Genomic DNA, 22,025 nt, shown 5'->3' with positions numbered 1-22,025 from the left:
CCACATTCTCACTGCGAGCAGGTGTTGTAACCCAGTCAGCTGGATCTAGCTGGAGTCCCAGATCAGCGGCCTATTGTCTGACTTTGGACTGAGAACCTGAGGCTCAGTTTTCCCCATCTGTGAAATGGGTGTGCCAGTCCCAGCTCTGAGGCTGGAGGCTGTGTTCCGTGAGTCCTGTGGGTGAATGTATGGAGAAGGGGGAGCTCACAAGTGTTGGTCACTGCCCCCCACTCTGCAACGCCTGTCTCCCTCTTCTTCACGTGGGATGGTGGTGGCTCCTCCGTGTTATCTCAGCCTTTCCGGGTGAGTCCCTGCCCCTGGAGCCTGAAGGTTCTGCATCGTCCCTGCTTTGTCTTCCTGCTGGAAGACCTTGGTGCCAGACTGATGGAACAGGGCTGGCCCCCAAAGCCCATCCTGGCTCCTCTTCGTGTGTCTTTCTGCTCTTGGGGGTGATAAATGTCCTCTAGTTTGAGGACAAGGTTCTGTTTCTCTGCACCGAGCCCACCCAGGCCCCGGCTCCGTGCCCATCCCCGGCCCTCGGCTTCCTCGCTGCCGCACGGGGATTTATGAGCCCCCTTCCCTTCCTCCTCCTTTTTGTGGCTCCACACCACCCCACCCGCTCCATACTTCCCACCAGTGGGATCGTTATTTTAGCAAACAAAATACGTCATTTGGAGGTTAATTCATCATGCCTAATCGTAGCACTTGGATGCCAAGCAGATTTTTAAAATGATGGTCGCCTTTGAGTTTCCTCAGGGAAACCTTGTCAGTGCAGTGACTTTGGAGATGAGCCTGTGTCTCCGGTGACTGCTTCCCCATGAACGTCACCCCTTGCCAGCAAGCAGCACAGCAAGGCGGCGGGGATCTGATTCCAGTTTATCGCATTTGTTTGAAAGCGAGTGCCTACAGCCCTTGCCCAGATCAGCAGCTCCTCGCCGGAAGCCAGGTCCAGCCCCCAGGCCCTCGGTGCCGCCCCCCCATCGGCCACCTGATGTGGGCTGGACCGCATAATGGCAGCACCCCCCGCTTCTGTTATCACAGTCCCAGGGAGCCAATGACGACGAATAATACTATTTTATAAAGAAAAGATACAGAACCTGCTTGCTTGGCTCCAAAGCAACAGGAGACATCCCCACATGGAGAGAAGGGATGCTGGGGACCCCGCTGCTGGCAGCTGTGAGGCTTTCATTAAACTGACCTTCACGCGATGGCTAAGGAGGGACAGGGAAACTGAGGCACCGCTGCAGGTGGAACCCTAACGACTGTGCCCCTGCATGGATGTGAGGCTCACACAGACGCCGGGGCCTCCAGGAGGCCCGAGCCCTTCTGAGGTTGCCCTGGGGGGCGAGCACGCCTCCTTTTGATGCCATCCTGGTCTATGACACATGGTCTGATGGGTGGAGGCGTGGGGCTAGAAGGGCAGCGGGCTTGGGGTCCGGACACCTGGGTCTGGGTCTTGCACGCCAGGACCCTCTCTGTGATCTGGGGCCGGGCAGACAGAACATGGAAGGGCAGAGGGAACAGCCCATGAGAAGGCGGAGGGCTCTGAGAGACGAGAATGGCAAGATGGGACTGGAAGTGATTGAACTCACATCCCAGATGTCAGACCCTTCCGGTAGGGAATGTGCATCTCAGCCAGGCATGGTGAGGGGTCCTGGCCTTTTAACAAATGAGTTCAAGGCTTGCTCAGAAATGGAGTCCCCACACTGGACCCCACTTTATCTAACACCAGTCCAGGTGGATAGTTTTCCCTGCCATGTGGAAGAAAAAGGCCATTGGTGATTTTTTTTTTTTTTTTGCTTTGTTTGACTTTTCATGGTGGATTAATTAGTGGGCACTCCCAGGGACGGGGGAGCCTGGTGGGCTGCCGTCAGTGGGGTTGCAGAGAGTTGGACACGATTGAAGGGACTTAGCAGCAGCAGCAGCACTGAGCTGAGCCTATGTGCTCATCACCCATGCAGCTACTGGATGGGCTTCCGGGTTCCTGGGACAAGATTGTCTCCGCTGGGGGCCGAGCTCCAGGGCCCAGGGAGAGGGTCCTGCCCCGCAGAGCTGCAGGCCTGGTGGAGGCTGACCACAGAGACCGACCTTACCGCGATTGGGTGCTGACCACACCGACAGCTGCCCTCCTCGGCTGGCGACCCGCTGCCAGATGTCACACCTGAGCCCCCGGCCTGGCCTCCAAGGCTCTCCTGGCCAACTCTAGCCGTATCTTCTGCCCCAGAAGCCCCCACACTAACCCAGCTCAGTCAGGGACCTTCCCGAGGTTCTTCTGATACACGGCGCCTCTTTGTGACTCCTTGTGAAGGTACCCCTGCCCTATCGCAGCTCCTCAGCCCCCCTGTTCGACCAGCAGACCCCTCCAGCTACATTCAGGTGGACCCTGGGGTCAGATGGATCTGAGGATAAACATTGACTCTGCCACTGATTGCAGATGTGACCTTAAGAAGCACACCTAGGCCTCCTGGGCTCATGTGTCCATCTGTGAACCAGGAACAATGACGGCATAGTAATAGCACAGCCTTCACTGGTTTGTTGTGAAAGGCAAGGGGAACTGAGCATATACAACACTTGAACACTGCAGAGGGCTCAGTAACTGTCAGTGATCACCTTCGTCACCACCACCACCACCACCATCCACATCACCACAGCAACCATCTTAATCACCAGCACCCCGTTGTGACATCAGTATCACCACCACCAGCACCACCAGCACCACCACAGTCATCACCCTAATCACCACCACCACCATCATGGTGTCAGCATCACCACCACCTCACTACCATCACATCACCACCACCACCACCACCACCACCACCATCACCATAGCAACCATCTTAATCACCAGCACCCCGTCATGACATCAGTATCACCACCACCAGCACCACCACAGTCATCACCCTAACCACCACCACCACTATCATGGTGTCAGCATCACCACCACCTCACTACCATCACATCACCACCACCACCACCACCACCACCACTACCACCACCACCAACATCACCACCACCATCACCATAGCAACCATCTTAATCACCAGCACCCCCGTCATGACATCAGTATCACCACCACCATCACCATCATCACCACCACCACCACCACCACCAACATCACCATAGCAACCATCTTAATCACCAGCACCCCCGTCATGACATCAGTATCGCCACCACCACCATCGCCACCACCACCATCACCACCATACCCATCATCACCATCACCACCGCCCCCACCAGCACCACCACAGTCATCACCCTAACCACCACCACCACCATCATGGTGTCAGCATCACCACCACCTCACTACCATCACATCACCATCACCACCACCACCCTCTTAGCTTGTGAAGCCTCACACAGGCTGGGGCTTAGAATCCAGGTCCAACCCAGGTCTTCTTGGCAGTAGTTGCCTCAGATCAGCTGGGTTGATTCATGGGCATCTTTCTTTCCACGTGGGAACATTCCAGGCTGTCCTTGGACAGGCAAATGCACCTGTCTTCACGGTGACATCTTGTTCTTGTTCCTCTCAACGTGACACAAGCCAGGGTACTGACCTTTCCTCTGGGCTGGCTCTGGAGCCCCCAGAGATCACCGCTTGTCCACAGAGTGTGCTTCCAGGGGCCCCCCTGCAGCAGGGCTGGAGAGGCCCAGTCCTGCAGTCCGTCTGTAGGTTCCCCTTCCTGGGCCGTCTCAGTCTCCCGCTCAGAGCAAGGCCCGCTGTTCTGCTGCGGGCGTGCTCAGTTCTGTCTCTTTGCGACCCCATGGACTATAGCCCACCAGGGCCCTCTCTCCTTGGAATTCTCCAGGCAAGAATCCTGGAGTGGGTTGCCATTTCCTCCTCCAGGGGATCTTCCCGACCCAGGGATCGAACCCACGTCTCCTGCATCTCCTGCACTGCAGGCAGATTCTTTACCGCTGAGCCATTAGCAAATGGTCAGGCTGAGGAGTCTTGGCCATAATATTTTCTCTTCCTTCGAGGATGGCTTTTGTTTTGTTCCCTTTAATGAGACAGAAGGAAAGTCAGGGGAGGTGAACTGACCTTGGCAGGAGCACGCATTACATACCAGACCCTGTTGTGCAGACGGCTTTCACCTTGGTTCCTTAGACTGGGCAGTGACCGCAGAGGCCAGGGTTGTCAGCTGCATCTGCAGAGGAAAAGCCTTAGGTCACGGGGCTCAGGACGCTTACCTGATGTCACACGGTGCATAAGTGACAGAACCTGGGGTCACAAGTGTTCACACCAGCAGCTCTTCAAGATCCTCTGTGCTCAAGTTTCCCAGCAGAAGCAGCCTGGAAGAGTCCTGCTTTGGAGCTGCCTGTGTTAGCCGCTCTGTCGTGTCCGACTCTTTGCGACCCTGTGGACTGTAGCCCGCGAGCCTCCTCTGTCCATGGGGATTCTCCAGGCAACAGTACTGGAGTGGCTAGCCGTTCCCTTCCCCAGGGGATCTTCCCGACCCGTCTGAGCCACCAGGGAAGCCGGCTGGCTGGGGTTTGAATCCCAGTCCCGCCGCATCCAAGCTTCATGCTTCCTGATCTTTCTGTACCTCTGAGATCTCGTCTGTGTGAGGCTGACGGCTCCTGGCAGAAATGCCATCAGCCTCACAGGTAGCTCAGTGACTCAACAGCGGCGAGAGGTCCGTGGACCCAGGCAGAGCTCTGCAGGCTGCGGGGGGAGATCAGTCAGGGGCCACGGAGGGGGATTTGATCAGACTGGCGTTTTGGAAACATGGCCCTGGCTGTAGCGTGGTGGGGGGCGGTGGGGAAGGGAGGGGTCCAGGGGTCCCTCGAGGGCCGAGGAGAACCTGAGTGGTCCAGGTGAGAGAGGGCGGGGCTCCCTGAGAGTGACATCAGCCAAGCGGGAGGAAAGTGGAGGGTCTGGGGAAGATGAGAATGGGCCAGGATGGTGGCAGTTGGGCAGGGGAATGGGGAGAGGGTGTGTCACAGGACCCCAAGCTTTGGTATGGGGCGTCTCAGTGGGCTGTGCTGCCTGAGGTGGAGCCTAGATGAGGGCTGGGCTTGGGGCATCTGATGCAGTCAGGAGATCTGCTTGGACGGGGCGGTCTTCAGCTTTCAAATGTTTTTAAGGTCCAGAAGCATTTCTTCAAAAAGGACCTCAGAGCCTGACATGCAAAACAGAGGTGTGGTCCCACCAGCTGGTCCTGCCCACAGGTGTCCACGGAGCCCCAGGCCTCGCTGAGTGGGGAGGGGCAGCGGTGTGGCCCCAGGAACCTGACAAGTACCTGCTACTCATGATCACGCTTGCAGCAGCCCGGGCTGCCACTGATGGTAATAAGTGACGTGTGGACCGTCCCGCTGGGACTCCCCAGGAGAGAAAACCAGGCACCTTCTCCACAGAGTATCTCATAAATTCACAGCCACCTGCGTCTGCCTTGCTTGGCAGGGACCACAGACACGGCTGCCAGGGCCTCCCCCCGACCCCACCGCGATCAGACAAAACAAGCCTGGGGCTGTTGGCGCGCACTTTTTTGCCATCGGCAGGTACGGGAAGTGGCCCTTGTTCTTGTGTGTCTCAGCGATGTCCGTCAGCCTGGGCACCGAGAGGTGGACGTGGAGGGCTGGGTCTGGGTGAGGCTGTCAGAGCATCCCTGCAGCCCCGTCCTCCTTGGCATCTCTGGTCCGTCTGCGGACGACCTTCCTCTCCGCCTCTCTTCCTTCCTCCCCTGCTCTTGCCCTCCCCCCTCCCCTGCACCGCCGTCTCTGAGACACTGTCCACATCCCTCACCCTGGCCCCTCCACGGCCTTCGTGGCCATCGGTGGGCTATGTGCTCCCCGGTCTGGGCTTGTCTATCTCGCTCCCCCAAGACGGCCTACTCTGCGGAGGCAGGGAGCTCTTTGGCTCACAGTGGGCTCAGGCCCTTGGGCTACAGTCGTGGGCTGAAAGCATCCATTCATTCATTTCTTTACTTAGTCTCTGAGGCACCGCCTGAACACCTGCCCCTAAGACGCCCTGGTTGGGCGGTCACCCAGTCCAGCCTTCAGGAAAGTGGGAGAAACCGTGACTCAAGCCACTGGGAGATGAGGGGAGGCCCTGGCTCGAGTCCATGTGCACTCCAAAACGTGACCCGGCGGGAGGGACTTAAGTCACAGAAGCAGTTTTATGGGGATGCATGTAATTTGTGCATCCAGGTTCCCAGTCCCGCCGTCCCAGAAGCAGGTTAGAATAGTCCCAGGCTCTCTGTGGAGTACCAGCTCCCCAAAACGGAATTGTGTGACACTTCCATCCCAGGCCGCATTAACAGAAGTATTGGGCCTACGGCAAGGGAGGTGATAGTCTGTGGTATTTTTCAATGACCTGATTACCCTGAATACTGTTCAAGTGAGGTCTCACTTTAAGAGCAGTGGCAACAGTCTTCGGGGTGTCCAGAACACCATGGCCAGAATGGAGAGCCAGCACATTCATAAATACAGCTGTGAGGCGCAGAGCACGGGGCTCCGACGACCTGCGCCTGACTTTCTGCTCTGCCGCTTGCTAACTGTGTGAGCCTTAACAAATTCATTAATCTCTCCGAGTCTCGAGTTCTTCATGTGTAAATAGGAATGATCTTATCTCTGCTGCAGGGTTGTTGGAGAATTAAACAACAGCATCTCTGTGATGCCTAGCACAGTAAGAGATGACAGGACACAGAAAGGGGCGATTCTGGGGCAGGTTCTCAGGGGACCCCTTCCACCCTCATTGTTCAGTGGCTAAGTTGTGTCTGACTCTTTGCGACCCCAGGGACTGCAGCACACCAGGCTCCTCTGTCCTCCACCATCTCCTGGAGTTTGCTCAGCTTCGTGTCCATTGAGTCGGTGATGCCATCCAACCATCTCATCCTCTGTCGCCCCCTTCTCCTCCTGCCTTTCAATCTTTCCCAGCATCAGGGTCTTTTCAAATCAGTCAGTTCTTCGCATCGGGTGGCCAAAGTATTAGAGCTTCAGCTTCAGCATCAGTCTTTCCAATGAACACCCAGGACGGATCTCCTTTAGGATGGACTGGTTGGATCTCCTTGCAATCCAAGGGACTCTCCAGAGTCTTCTCCAACACCACAGTTGCCACCCTTGGGGGTTGGTCGTTCCGCGTCTGCGAACCACTGACAGGCCTGGGTGCCTGCGCACTCAGGAGGCGGCGTTGGCTCTGACACTCGCTAGGAAATTGCTTATTATGGGGCTGTGAAACCGTGCATTGAATTCACGCAGTTTATTTTTAAATAAATTTGGGGGAGTGGGAAAACAAAGAGAGACAATTTAAAAAGAACATTCTCCAAGCATAATGAAGGCTTTGGCAAGGGCCCAGAACCTGACCCCGAATCGCAGCTCCAGAGCTCGAGCTGGTGACAGACACCCCCGCCCGCCCGCCCGCCCGCCTGCCCGCCTTCCCACGCCACCCGGGGGGCTGCATGTCAGCTACATTTTCAGCTTTGCCTCTGAATGGCTGAGCTTCCTAGAGCCTCAAATCCTCTGCTCTGGGCTGCAGGAAGATTTATGGGGGATTGGAGAGCAGCTTAAAGAAGGAAGGATCCCTTTTCCTACAAAGGGCTTTTCAGCCATCACCGCCTGCCCCAGATTACACGTCCCCTCTTCACATATGGAGGGGGCGAAGGGGAGAGTGCAGGGGGTCTGTAATATCACAGGGCCTGGCCTCCTGGGGGAGGTGCCCATTCACCTCCAGGGCTCCCATCCAGAGCCCCCTTTGGGTACAGCCCCGGGAAGTCTCCCCCACTAAGGACCACCCCTCAGGCTTAAAGGACATGTCAAGCCGTGTCCCCCGTATGGTTTGAAAGCTGTGATTCTTGGTCCCTGAAGCAGCGTTTACAGATGAAATTGGCCAAGTGCAAGTGAGTCCCCCTCTCTAAGCTCCGTTTCCCCATCCATGAAACTGGGATAATAGTGAGAAGAGCATAAACAGAAGCGCTGGGACAGTGAGCAGGCGGCTCCTACGGCTCCTGCGGGAGGAGGTCCTCTTGTGGAGCGGCTCCTGCCGGAGGAGGTCCTCTTGTGGAGCGGCTCCTGCCGGAGGAGGTCCTCTTGTGGAGCGTCTGCTGTGTCCGCGGCCCGTGCTGGGTGCCCAGGACAGGCGAGCTTCCTACCAGACCATCCGCTTCAGCACCCAGGAAGAGCCTGGGGGAGACTGTGCCCACAGAGGGCACGAGCTCTGCTCACGGTCACCAGCCTCTCGTGTCTGAGATGGGACGCGAGCCCCTGACCTCCAACCAGAGCTGTGCTGAGGACACCCGGAGGGCTGGAAACCAGGATTGCCGCCGTTTTTCTTCAATTCTGATGAGCGAGCCTGGCAGAGGGAGGGAGCGATGAGCCCCCAGTTTCCCGCCCTGAGCGTGCAGGCTGGCGCCGGGCATGGAGGAGGCGGGAGGGAGAAGTTTGTATTCAGAGGACCAACCGGTCCATCTGGGAGCTTCGTCATTACTGTTGTTGATAATGAGTTATACGGAAGCTGAGGATAGAATTAACAGCTCGGGTAAAACCGTTTCAAATGAGGGTCCTTGGCAGCTCGGCTGACTTAATTTTGATTGCAAAATTACACATCAACGCCGTCAAAGCTTTCCCCCCAAAGAAACGAGTTTGCCCATGACCGTCGGCGGCTGTTTTCCCGTTCTCCCGGCCGCTCCTGGCCTGTGAGCGAGCATGCTGGTTTGTGGCGCTGCAGCTGGAGCGTTCCAGGACCTTCTCCTGCGTCTGCAATTGCTCACCGCACCCCATGCTGCTCCGCCTCATGCCCAGCTGAGGTGCGCTTCTCAGGGTGAATCGGCAGTTTTCCATTTGCCCGGCGCCTTCTGGCTGCAGCCTGGAGTTGCTTTCATGCTGCGCTTTGTCCCAGCTGAGCCCCGGCCTCGGTGTACACGGCCCATCCCCGCCTCGGTGTTTCGTCTCCGTGCACTTTGTTCCTCCCTCCTGAGGTCTGTCTGCCGGAGCATCCACACCCCATCCCCTAGACCACTCTGCAGTGGCAGCACGCCTCTCCTGGGTGTCTCCACCCCAGGAACCTGCCCCAGGCCTCGGTCCAACTCATGGGTGTCTCCCTGCTCTGGGGAGCTCCTGGAGGCAGAGAGGGGAGGCCTTAGCACCAAGCAGAACCGGCCTTTTGCTGAACATTCTGGGGCCTCCTGCACAGAGCCAGGCTGTTTATCCCGAGGTCCCTCTGCTGTGTTTCTGTGGAGGTTTGCAAGGGCTGTGTCCACCCATGTCCTGGCTGCAGACTCTGAGGGCACAGGGGCCCCTGATCCTGGTTTGAGAGGCCGCCCGTTCTCACCTCGGCGAGCGGATGTACCGAGCAGACTCCAAGACCAGGGAGGCCCCATCCTGCAGTCTGCTCACTCACTCCTTCCAGCCCCGAGCGCCAGCTGAAGGGCCCGCCTCGTCCTCCCGGAGAACCTCAGGACGCCTCCCTGGTTTCCATGGTGACGTCGGTTTCCATCCTGACTGCTCCGGAGAGGGATTATAAGTTCATCATTTCGTGCTTGGGTCTGGCGCTCCGCCTTCCTCAGCCACCAGGCTTCGGTGTCTTGTGGGACTTTATTCATACATTATCTGATGGAACAAAAAAAAAAAAAGGATGAGTTGCAGCCAGAGTTATTTCCTTCTCCCTGGGGCCTGAGGATCCTCGTGTTGGAAGATGAACCGGGACACTTGAGAGGCTGGCCGGGCAGCCTGGAACTCCTGGTGTGCCCCACGGGTGTGGGAATTGCAGGTTTTAATCACTGGTGGATGAACTGAGTTGCCACGGGCTTGCCTACACACGCGTCCCGGGAGCCATAGGGGTGGGGAACGTCCGCTCACCACAGATCGTGACCCTGCTGGTCACTGGGTCACCTGATGTTGCTGAGTTTCTCCCGTGGAAATTGGCTGCAGCAGCAAGGGGACGGCCCGCACCCCAGGCCCCCCAGGCGTGGGATTTTTGGACGATATGGCCTGACTCACCCATTTTCTATCTTTCTATTCATACTCTCTGGCCAAGTTAGCCTCTGACCCTGCATGGCCTAGAGCCTGCTGAGCCCAAGGCTGGCGTCTTGGTGGCCATCAAGGCCTGAGGCCTCGTCTCTGAGCAGACCACGCCTTGCAGGTAGTATCCCGAGGGGGCCCGAGCCCTGTGCTGTCCCCTTGAGTCTGCAGTGGCCGTCTGCCCCTGCTGCCTCTCTGCTCAGGTGGACGATGGCTGGGAGGAAGGGCCTTGGGCAGGGACACCCCAGCCAAAGCATGCCTTCCTGTGGGCCTCTGAGCTTCGGCTGGGGTTCAGTTGCCAACAAATCGACAGATGGCTGGTCTGGGTTGGGACTGGAGGGATCCTCAGCAGGAAGTGTCTGACCAAGTCCATCCATCACTGGCCTGGCGTGTGACGAGATAGGCCCAGGGCGGGATGGGGGCATGGGACAAGGGGAGGGCCGGTGAGTCTGTCTGGTCCAGCCCCGGCTGGGGTGAGTCCCCCTGGACACCTCGTTCAGGTCCTCCACAGGTGTGTGCTTGCTTGCCCCTGGTGATGGGGAGCTCACTGCCATGATGAGGGGAGACTCAGCCTCAGATGGGAAGCTGTGTTTTTTCTTCCCTCTGAGTCAAGTATGGGGGTGCAGAAGCATCCAACGGGGGTGCTGGGGTCTGTATCAGCATCTCACTCAGAGGATAAACGGGAAAATCCAAGAAGCATCTGGGCCCGCTCCACAGACCTCCCAGGACACGAAACCCCCACGTTCCCACGGCCTGGGCTGGGTGAGCACTCTGATTCTGGGCCTGGCGGCATCTCAGGCAGTGCCCTGCTCTAGCGTTTCTGGAGAGAGGACCCGCCAGGGCCAGCAGGTGAGCTCTTGTCTCATGTGTCCGGTTCTTGTGAACAGTGCTGATGAGCGTGAGGGGGGCTCGCCTACACTACCTCAGTTTGCATGGGGGAGCGTCTCAATTTGGGCCGGATCACCCAGAGCCGGCCTGGGCCAGCCCAGCGAAAACGATAATAACAGCCAAGCAACAGCACAAAGGAAGAAGGAAATGGCAGCCTTTGGAGAAGGGAGTGGCAACCCACTCCAGGATCCTTGCCTGGAGAATCCCACAGACAGAGGAACCTGGCGGGCTGTACAGTCCACGGGATCGCAAAGAGTCGGACACGACTGAGCAAGTTCCACTTCACTTCAACAGCACAAACAGAGCAACACACACATTTGCACATTTCAGCCTCACTGAAATAAGCATCCGCCTGCCCAAGCGTCCTTAGAGATGACAGATCAGAGAGTGTCCGCGGGGTGGGGAGAGGTGGGAACAAATGTGGCTGATTTCTTGTCGGGTAGACCTGGCCGGGCTCTCCATCTCATTCAAACCCATTTCTCTCCCATCAGCTGCATGGGATCTAAGTGTGAGTTACTTAACTGCTCTGCACATCAGCAGTCAAGGGGATAATAGGAGGACCTACTATAGTCATGGGGTTGTTATGAAGATTAATTTGGGTGAATGCTTACAGCTTAGAAAGTTCCAGATTAGCGCCTGCCATATAAACACAAGAGCTGGGTGAATTCAATGCAAGGTGATGTGCGGGCAATTCTCGACGCCTAACAGGAGCGCAGTAGGTAGTGGTCTCTGCCTTCCTGGCCGCCCCAAAGCTCATGTGGACAGAGCTCTGTGACCATGCACAGCTGTGCCCACCTCTTCTGTCATAGGATGCCCCCTCACCGGGTTGTAAATCATGCGATATACGCCTATTACAGACAAACCTGCAGGCATGCAAAAGAGAAAAGAAAGCAGTTTGCTAATAACCTGTTCTTACACTCAGACTGTTTCTATCTGGTCTGTTTCCCTCGCGCACACACATCTTTGTGCATTCACACGTAGGTGTGCGTGAATGTAGTCGTTAGCAGTTAAAGGAGCTTCCCAGTTAATCAGGAGTCTCCTCCTCAGAGTACTGGCCCTGCACCAGGGCTGGGATCCGAACACGGCGTGGGTCGTGCTGACTGCTTTCCAGGAGTTTATAGTCTCCTGGCAGAAACTGACACACGCAGAGATTTTCCACATACTTGTGAAAGTGCAGGAAGGACCTGCTGTGGATCGAATCTCAAATAACTCCCATAACATCATGTATGAGTATTTTCTGATCGCGTTTGACTGTGTTCCTGTGATGTGTGTTTGCTGATTGAGTTAAATGGTAGCGCTACAGTTGATTTGCCCGACAGACGCTGCTCCTAGCTTGCTATTCTAAGTCAAGAATGCCGAGATGACACGCAGACACAGCTTCGGGTGTTGACAAGCGGGTGTGTTAGCCCGGCCCCAGAGCTGGGGGCAGCGTTGGGCTGACAGATCAGACCGTCCGCCAAGGGTCTGATCCTGGCGGAAGGAAGGCGCTCACAAAGCCACATGGCTGCGGTCTCAGCTGGAGCTCCCGCGACATTTACCACTGGGGCCTCCCGTCTGAAAGCCGAGACCACATCTTGATGCATGTTGAGATCGTTCTGCCAAATTTGCCCCATCATTAACTTTCAATCACTGTTAATTTTAGACAGGGCTCTTAATTCAGGTTTTCTGTCTTTGTCAAGTTGATGGAGATGGGTCTGTTTTTAGCTCTGGTGGGAGGTGGCGGGGTGGTGCTCCTTCACCCAGGACTGTCGAACACTCTCCGCCACAGCTGGTGATGAAATGCCAGGCTTGTGATTTAGGGAAATCAGCTCAGGAAGTTTATGTGTGGAGCTAGATTTGACAGGTCTGCTTTGTAACAAGTCACTCCTGTGAAGGCAGCGTTCTGCCTGAGATACACGAGATGCAATTCAGCCATATGTTTGGGTCTCAAACAGAATTGTTCCCATCCTTGTCCTTTGCAGGAAGATAAAGTGACTTCACCCCGAGGAGAGCTTGTAAATTAGATTTCAAACATAAAGGTCTTTTTGTGTTCAGGAACCCAACCATTCCACCATTTCCTTCTCTTCAAACAAGTTACCAATATATGCCAGTTTTCACAATGAAAGACATATAGATATATTTCCCCCTCTACTTTTAGCTAGAATTCCTTAGACTAACCTGAAGTATGGAGGGAAGCAGGGTCGACCTTAGTTATTACAGATAATATGTATATCGGAAGACGGTGGCTGTTCTTGGCTATGAAAATGAAACCAGTTTGGCTGATGAAAGTGACCTTGAATGAAAGAGACATCTCTGTTGAAATTTACTCGACCGCTTCTTCTCCTGGTTGATGGTTATTATTAGGGATCCATTCAGAGGACATAAAGCTCTTGTCTGACGCGTTCCCTTCCTGCTGTTCAGGGGACCCCTGAGCCAGGCTCTGCCCACGGCATCCCCAGGTTGCTGCCCATTTCCACCACTCCCCTCCAGACCCACTGCCCACTGCCACTGTCACTGACCGCTGAGGATAAGCCCAGGTCTGCCCCACCCAAGCCTGGGTTCCATCTGTGACAGTCTTCATTAGAGGAGAGGTCAGGTTTCTCTTCTGGCCCCATTGTGCCACACGACACAGATGAATTCTTGGCATTTGTAATTGACCTTGGCTAAGGAGGCAGCAAGAGAGCCTTTTATCAGATCCCGCTCCATTTTTCAGTATCATACCCAACCCATCTTTGTTTGATCTGATGTAATCAGCACGTCGATCACACATCCGAAGTGCAAGTGTGAGGGTACCTTGGAATTCTGTGGCCCTGGACCCTGTGCTGGGAGGGTGGCTGAGGATGCCTGGGATGGAGGGAGGCAAACTGGGGAACAGGTCACCTCTCTGTGTGGACTTGCTTTGAAAAGAAGGACTTGTTTAGAAATTGCAGGTGGGCTCTGGTTTATTCCTTAGTTCACTGGTTTGTGGCAAGTTCAGCAGGGGCTGGGAGACTGGAGCCTCGGGGAAGGGAGGGCGGTCAGGACTGCTGTTGAGGGGTCAGATGCAGCCTGTGCTATCCCAAGGCAGAGCTGGGGCTGACAGGCAGACCCTCAGGGAGTCAGGTTCAGCTAGACACAAGGAGGAGCTTTGGGAAGTAGACAGCCTCCCGTCATATGAAGTATGCGAGCTGAACGGCCACGTGGCTGGGGTGCTGCAGTTACAACAGTGTGTGAATGAGGCTTTACCATCCACAGGTGAGATTTATGTGGAATTCACCTCCCCACTAAACATTCTTCTCATGCAGATATTATTGGAGTCCCATTTTACAGATAGGATGTCCAAGGCTGGGAGGGATGGGCAACTTGCCCAAGCTGCTTAGCTAGAATGGGGCAGAATCTTATAGACCCTGAGGTTTTCTGGACTCTTTTTCTCAGCAGAGACAAGGGACTCACTAGCAATGTGTTGCTTTGTTTGGAAGATTTATACTAAGGCCGCTCTGAAAGTCCCGCATTCTTTCAGGCTGTGGCATGCTCAGAAAACATGGTGAAGAGAGCTGCAGGCATTTGCTTTTTAGAAACCACCCAATGTTATTTTTAAAATTCTTTTCTTAAAATACTTAGTCCCAGACGTTCAAAGCATCCACTGGGATGGTTTGCTTCTTCCTGGAGCTGGTCCTACCCCCACCCATCCCCCAAGTCCGCCAGCTCCATTCTGCCTCCCCAGCCGCCCAGTGCCAGCTGGGGGCCGGGTTAGGAGAGGTGAGACATCTATGGTCACGGGCCTCCAAAGTAGCAGCCACTTCCAGAAAAGGTGTGAACATCTGATGCTTCCCCGGGCTGGGGGGCGCGGTTCCTGGGAGTGTCACTAGGAGAACCTTCTTTTGGGGGCAGAGTCTTGCAAAGAGGCTGCCTCGGTGAGGATGCTTGTGTAGCAGAAGCTGAGATAACAGCCAACGGAGGTGGGAGGTGGGTCACTGTTCTCAAAGACTCGCTCAACATCAGCCTGGGATTCCGGGCTTAGCCTGAGCCTCTGTACACTCTCTGTTTAGACACTGAGTCATGTCCGACTCTTTGAGGCCTCATAGACAGTAGCCCTTCAGGCTCCTCTGTCCATGGGATTTTTCAGGCAAGAATACTGGAGTGGATTGCCATTTTCTCCTCCAGGGGATCTTCCCGACCCAGGGATTGAACCTGTGTCTCTGGTGTCTCATGCACTGCAGGCAGACCCTATTCCACTGAGCCACCGGGGAAGCCCTGTGTGCAAGCCTGGCTCTATTTGAAGGGAGCTGCTGCTCACAGATAGGAATATGGCCTGCACGTCCTCCAGCTTTTTGGCTTTACAGAAATAGTGCTCACAGAGGCTGAGCTTCTGTGGGCAGCCTGGTCTTACAGAAACGAAGTTGCCGAGGCTTGTCGGTGATCTCACTGATGCTTCTGGTCCTGTTGGAGTTCTGCTGGCGAGGTGCTGAGCTCCCTGTCACTGGATTTCCGGGTTGCTGGGGCCGTGGCAGGGAAGCTGGGCATGTCAGGGATTCTGTAATCAGAGAAGCTGGGTGTTTTCTCAAAAGTGGAACTTCTGCCGCCGTGGAGGGGGTGGGACAGGAGCATCCAATGACCCTGGAGGCCTGGCAGGGGCCACACTCTTGTGTCCATCATCCTAGAGCCTGGCCCGGGTGAGCACGCCTCTGACCGTGCTCTGCTTCCCTTCTCATAAGCTGAGGGCAGCCCAGGCCCTGGGCTTGTCTTGGGTAAACCACACAGAGCAGGAGAGGACGCTCTGTTTATGTTGAGTTTCTTTTGTGGGCTTTCCATTGACTTCCTTGTTGGAGTTGCTCTGTTTTCCATTTCTAGAAATGGTGTGAAAGTTTCCCATTTAAGTAAAAGAAGTGAAGTGTTATTCGGTCAGTGGTATCCAACTCTTTGCTACCCCATGGACTGTAGCCTGCCAGGCTCCTCTCTCCATGGAATTCTCCAGGACAGAACACTGGAGTGGGTAGCCATTCCCTTCTCCAGGGGATCTTCCCAACCCAGGGATCCAACCCAGGTCTCCTGTACTGCAGGTGGATTCTTCACCATATCTAAAAAAACTTCCGAAGGTGCCCTCCTGGTGGGTGACTCTGGTGCAGATGTTGAAGGTGGTCCCTGTATGATCAGACACGGGGTTTTTTGAGGCATTTGGCTAAGCGATGCCGACAAGGATTCCTGGCCCTGTTTTAAGGGGCCTGGGGTGGACCTCTGACCTGCAGGCCAGCTGAGACAGTGTTCAGGCCGGGGCTGTGAGAGAAACGGGGACCCTAGAGCCAGGAGATGAGCCCTGGAGGGGGCAGGCTGTGCTCGAGGCTGCCTCACATTAGGGACAGCTTTCCCCAGGATGTGACACCAAAGACCTGCCCTCCCCACCAGCCCCTGCCACTGGCAGCTGCCCTTAAAATGTCCCCTTTCGGAAGAAAGCCCTCTTCCTCCTCCTTCCCGGGGAAGGCTGAGTCACCCCAAGGTGACTGGACGAGGGGCCTCTGGGCAGAAGGAAATGCCCTCCAGCTGCCCCCCTCCACACCCCTACCATTCTCTTTCTAATTCAAAGTACGATTTAAACCTTCTTTGAAGCAATGTCCCAGAATAGTTGGTAGCGGACACGGCTAATCTCCAACCTCCCGAGATGTCCCACTGAGAGCGGTGGGGTCATCCCCACCCTCCTCTGCCCTGACAGCCTGACAACTCTGGGGTACCAGCTGTACGTAGCCTGCAGCTGCTCACAGCCAGAGGACCTACTGTGTGCCAGGGGCTGGGGAGGCGGGAAGGGCAAGCCCTTGGTCCCTGTGCTCCCGGGGGGACAGACCCCAACCGTGAAGTATCAGAGGAGACGCGATGCCATGCGTTCAGCAGTAACGAAGAGGAACCAACCCCCTTCTCCAGGAGCCTCTGGGGAGAAAATGGGATGGTGAACGAGGGTGGGATACGAGGAAGAAAGTGACACAGGTCAGAAGACAGGGAGTCATCGGGAAAGCCTGAGACGGGAGAGGCGCCGAGGACCGTGAGGGGTGGGTGGCATCACTCGGAGGTGGGGAGGCATCTCAGGGCCAGGAGTAGGGTAAAGCTGGTGCCTGGGGCTGAGTGGGGGAGTGATGGAGGGGACAGTACTGGCCCACAGGTCTGGGCTGCAAGTGAGGGGTCTGGGCCGCAGGAGACACGGGGGCGCTCACGCCTGGGTGTGCAAGCCTCGCCCTCCTCGTCTATACTGATGCGGCAGCACTGGGAGTAAAGCGGGTTCCCGGGTGACGTCTCCAGGCCGTCCCACACCTAATGCGAGGCACAGAGTCCAGGCCCCTCTGGATGGGTCCCACAACTGGTCAAGGCCACCGAGATGAGTTTGAAATTGATTTCCTGCCCGCCCTGCGGCCGAAGTGGAAAGGGCTTATTGGCCCATAGATTGATTGGGTCCCAGTGACATTGAAAAAGTCATTCAGTGATGCCCGACTCTTTGCAACCCCATGGACTTATAGTCCACAGAATTCTCCAGGCAGAATACTGGCCTTTCCCTTCTCCAGGGGATCTTTCCATCCCAGGGATCGAACCCAGGTCTCCCACATTGCAGGTGGATTCTTTACCAGCTGAGCCACCAGGGAAGCCCAAGAATACAGGAGTGGGTAGCCTATCCCTTCTCCAGCGGATCTTCCCAACCCAGGAATTGAACCAGGGTCTCCTGCATTGCAGGCGGATTCTTTACCAACTGAGCCATCAGGGAAGCCCCATACTGGGTCCCAGGCTGGTCTGTAAACCCTGGAATGGAGCATAAAATGGTGCTGATGTGCCTGTATGTTTATAGGTTTGCTGAGATTCTTAGCAGGGTCCCCTTCCAGAGGAGAGGTGACAGCCGCTGTCCTCCTAGGTGAGGGGGCACGTATTGCCGACCGGCCTGCACTACAGAACCCAGGAGTGATGGGGGCTAGGGGGGCAGGCCGCAGCTGGACAGCAGAGGTGGTGGGCTGGCGGGGGTCTCCTGCAGATACGGGACTCCGTACCAGGGCCCACTGCCGGGGTCCAGCCCCGGCTGATCCAGCGTATTCGAAGGGGAGATGGCTTCGGCGACTATTTAAATTCATCAAAGATATAAAGAGTAATAGAATGAGGATAGCTCAGTAGGAAAATTCAGTGGAGAAAAGAGGCTGAGTAGCTTGGTTTATGCGGGAGACCAATAAAACTTCAAGACAAGAAGTTTGCACCACTTATGTAGGCCACAGGAGTCCTTCCGTTTTCCTGAAGGAGAGGAGACACTGAGGCCTCCCCGGTCGGATCTTAGAAGCCCAGGCATAATTAGTAAGCATGGCAGGTTCTGCGCTCCAGATGGAGACTCGGCCAGAGTGAGAGAGAGAGCGACATGGGGAGACCAGTATTTCGAGAAACTGATCCCAATTCTTTATTTTTCAGAGTCTGTTTTTATACACTGAGATGCTATACAAAAGTCACGTGGGGACAGCAGTCCTGACTTTTATTAAAGTCAGGTGCTTCACACAAATGTATACAGAGGTCTTAGGGGTGTTACATCATCTTCTGGCCAGGGGGCCTGCTGACAATTTACGACCCTCTCCTTGTGACAGTGGTCAGTCAACCAGAACACTTTTTTCTCCAAGGGTGATTATTCTTAAAACAGATGCCACCCAAATAAATTTACATTCCTATACAGTGAGGGTGTAGTGGGTTTTAGTTAAGGAAAGAATTTACTTAGCCTAAGGTCTAATGTGATTTATATCAAAGGTTAATACTTATTTCTTCTATATATTCATTAATGTGTGTAAGGGCAGGGGATGTGGAATCTTAGCAACAAACATTGGCTCAACAAATGAAAAACCCTTCACCAATATAATTTCTAATCAGCCCACTATACTTATACTAATGGTTTTCTAACTTTTCTAAGGAACCTGTTTTTAGAAGGTTTAAAGCGTCTCGTGCCTCTCACGGTTGGGAGGCCGTGAGCAATCACATGTGGCCGGACAAGCCTGTCAGGCAGGCTAGAGAACCTTCAGAGGAGTTTGTAGGTTGAAACACTCCTACCATGCCCAGGAATTATTATTAACTGGAGCTCTAAGTTAACTCCTTCTCCGAAAGAGGTGGTGGGGGACAGCCCCCCGTAAAGTCAGAGGTGTAGGGGAGAGCACAAAGTAGTAAAGTAGGCAGGCTCTGGTTATGGGGGTAGATGCTCGAGGATTTCCAGGGGGACTCCTGAGGCTCGATCCTGCCTTTGCGTATGTCGAGCCTCCTTCCTCATGACCTTTGCCATGGGCGGAGTGCCTCACGCCGGCCCCCAACAGCCCACGACCCATTTAGAGACCCACAAAAGTGCTTTACTGTCCTTTAAAATCAGAAGAAGAAGAAATAAAGTTTTAGGTCACGGAAACGTTTTGATATATAATAGGAATATATTCTTTTTTTTTTTTTTACGCCAATGCAGCTGCAAAATAGAAGTGTTGATATCTTTTACGGAGGAAGTGGCCCACAGAGGCCCAAATGCCTGAGGCCCCCAGAAGTCATTTTGCACCCCCAGATGGCTGAGAGGAGCCGATTCTGGAAACAGGGAGAGAATCCATTGTTGGTCTCTCCCACTGGCTTTCTTGGGAGATAAATTTGTCTTTGCAGGTCTCAGAGGGGCCCTGGTGGATTCTTTCCAAGCTGGTAGCTGATCCACCAGCCTCCCTGCTTTCCTGACACTCCTGAGGGACGGGTCTTTCTGGGTGACCTGCCTGTCTGGACTCCGTGAGGTCAAGAGACTCGTTCAGGGGCTGCTGTGCCCCCAAAAGCCTCAGCCTTCCTGCTGGACGCAGCCAAAGTCTTCACTACCCCATCGCCCGCGCTTCCTTTGTCCCGAGCTCCTCTGTTCCCATATAACAGCATCTTCTCCAAAGAGAAATTCCTGGAAGTAAGGAACGTGCAGTTTTCTGACAGCAGACAGGTGGGGGTGGGGAGGCGGCGGGCATGGGAGCCTGGGGAGGGCTTTCTGTTTTAGAACCAGTATCAGCAATTTCCACCCCCTCCAGGAGATTCCCCGGGCGCGTTTTATGTCAAGAGAAGGTGGCCCAGCAACATCACAGTTTCTCCAATTACCCTTTATTACCATAAATAGATCTGAAAAATGCCAACTCTTCCAGGTAGTAGAAACGCCGAGCATCATTTTGAAGAGTGACGGCCAAGATGGGGGAAAAAAAGTCCTGTAATTTCATTAAAAATTTTACTTCAAGTGACTGTTAAAAAGGAGGGATGGGTGAAATTAAAATTCAATCAGGTCATGAGCAATGGAGGGTAAATAATATTTTTAAAGGACAGCTGAGGTGGAAACGTCGATGAAGACCCACCTATTAAAATACACTTTATCCCTCAAACAGATTTGATGTAAAAACACCGTTTTCCACAGATCAGTAATGTTCCTCCATTTATTTTCTGCTGACTGATTTTGATTTATAGGGATCCTTTCAAAGCTTAGTTCTCAACTCTTTTTTTTTTTTTAAACACTGGGTTGCATGCCTGTGAAGGTGGCTGATTGATGGAGGGGTTGAGCAGGCTCTCACCTGCTCTCTGTTAAGGCCCAGCCCAAGACGGGAGCCCAGCACCTCCCAAGGGGAACTGGTGGCAGGGAGTGAGCAGGGGCCTCCAGGGAGCTGGGTAGCTGTGCAGAGCCTCCCAATGGCCCCTGCTGTCTGGGGCTGGCTCTCTGTTTGAAGGGGCACCTGGAGCAGTGGGAGGGGTCCCTATTGTGGAGTCAGGCAGCCCCTGGTGGAGACGTCCCTGCCCATTCCCAGCCGTCACCTCCTACAAGCTGAGCCTCAGTGTCCCCATCTGGAAGATGGGCGAGTGCCTGTATCAGTGTCCTGGGGTGGCCATAGCAAAGCACCACAAACAGCAGAGATTTATTCTCCCAGGGTCTGGAGACTGGAAACCCAAAGTCAAGGGGTTGGCAGGACTGGTACCTTCAAGCTGTTGAGAGAGAGTCTGCCCCAGGCCCCTCCCCCAGCTTCTTGGGGTTCCTTGGCTGGGAGATGCATCCACAGGCTCCAGGGGGCCATCCTTTGTGGGGGCTGCATCTAACCCACCATGTCCTGGGTCTGTGGGGGCTGCATCTAACCCACCATGTCCTAGGTCTGTGGGGGCTCAGAGCAGGAGGCGGGCAGAAGGTTCCTGAAGTCTTCCCAAACAGATGTGCCTGGGAGGAGCTCCTGGGAGGAGTTAGGATGTTCCTGGATGGGAGAGGAGGACCCGGCAGGACATGGGCGCTTAGCAACAGCAAGCTGAAGGCTGAGCGCAGCAGGGTGGGATCAAGAGAAAGGGTGAGGGGCGGGGCCTGTTCTAGTGCGCGGGGCCTGTTCAGGTAGGCGTGATCTGTTCCAGGTGTGCAGCTGTCTGTCCTGCCTGATTGGCACGTGCCATCCACCTGTGTGTGCACTTGCTCATTCATTCCCGAACCCTGGCAAATGCTGCCACAAAGGCGGGGCTGGAGACCCGGCCCTGGCTCCGGATGCTCTGGGGGTCAGCCTGTCTGTGTGGTGGCTTTGAGGCATTACGAATAAATCAGCCTTTTGTTTGGACGAGGGCTCTCAGAGGAGTGGTGAAACACTGACATGCTGCGATCTGAAATTGGGACCGTAAAACATCCAGCGCAAAGTCAGTGGAGAGCCTACTGGGGACTTGGCCAGGTCGCAGTGGGCTCGCAGTGGGCTAGGGTGGGATGGGTGCCCCGACCCTGAGCCCAGCCTGGTGCCCAGGGCCTGACCCTCCAAGGTTGAGGAAAGCCCATCAGTGTGGGGAATCTGTCAGCTGTCAGGCAGCACTGGGATCCGTGAGCATGGGGCTCCACTGCCAGCTAAGCTCTTCAGCTCCAGGATAGCTCTGAGCTGCTTTACCAGGCACCTTCAGGGGCCAAAGCTCAGGATGGGAGTTTGATTACAGCAGGAAACATGCTTTGGTGTCCTCCAGCCCCACATCGGCGAGTTCAACCAGGATGCGCTGGGCAGAGGGCCTCCTTTCTTCCAGCCGGACTCCCAGAGGCCTCAGGCCTGTGTTCTCAAGTCAGGGCAGCCTCCCTTGGTGTGCCCTCACGTGCCTACCTGCAAAATGGGGACAGAGTGGTTCCCGGCAACCAGGGATCCTGGGAGGATCAAACGAGCTGACATCTGGGAAGTGCTCAGCGTGGGGCCCAGTAGAGTAAATCTGTCTGCTTTTCATGCATCATGATGATCAGG

General features: G+C 55.1%; 1 protein-coding gene and 1 long non-coding RNA gene across 4 annotated transcripts in view; one reads left to right on the top strand and one right to left on the bottom strand.

Moving 5' to 3' along the window:
- SORCS2 (sortilin related VPS10 domain containing receptor 2) overlaps positions 1–22,025 on the top strand; it is a 497,183-nt gene that overhangs the window by 159,937 nt on the left and 315,221 nt on the right. The gene's annotated exons all lie outside the window — the stretch shown is intronic.
- LOC147370211 (uncharacterized) lies at positions 19,878–21,076 on the bottom strand. Its single transcript, XR_015166024.1, has 2 exons — positions 20,757–21,076; positions 19,878–20,000 (listed from the first exon to the last, which is right to left on the bottom strand). It is a non-coding gene; the product is annotated as an uncharacterized LOC147370211 (long non-coding RNA).

This window comes from Bos grunniens, chromosome 6, assembly GCF_055505025.1.
Source record: "Bos grunniens cultivar Pamir isolate PY7600 chromosome 6, Bosgru_T2T1.0, whole genome shotgun sequence".
Classification (NCBI taxonomy): Eukaryota; Metazoa; Chordata; class Mammalia; order Artiodactyla; family Bovidae; genus Bos; species Bos grunniens.
Note: the sequence above shows the minus strand (reverse complement) of the source record. Positions and strands in the feature narration are given on the sequence as shown.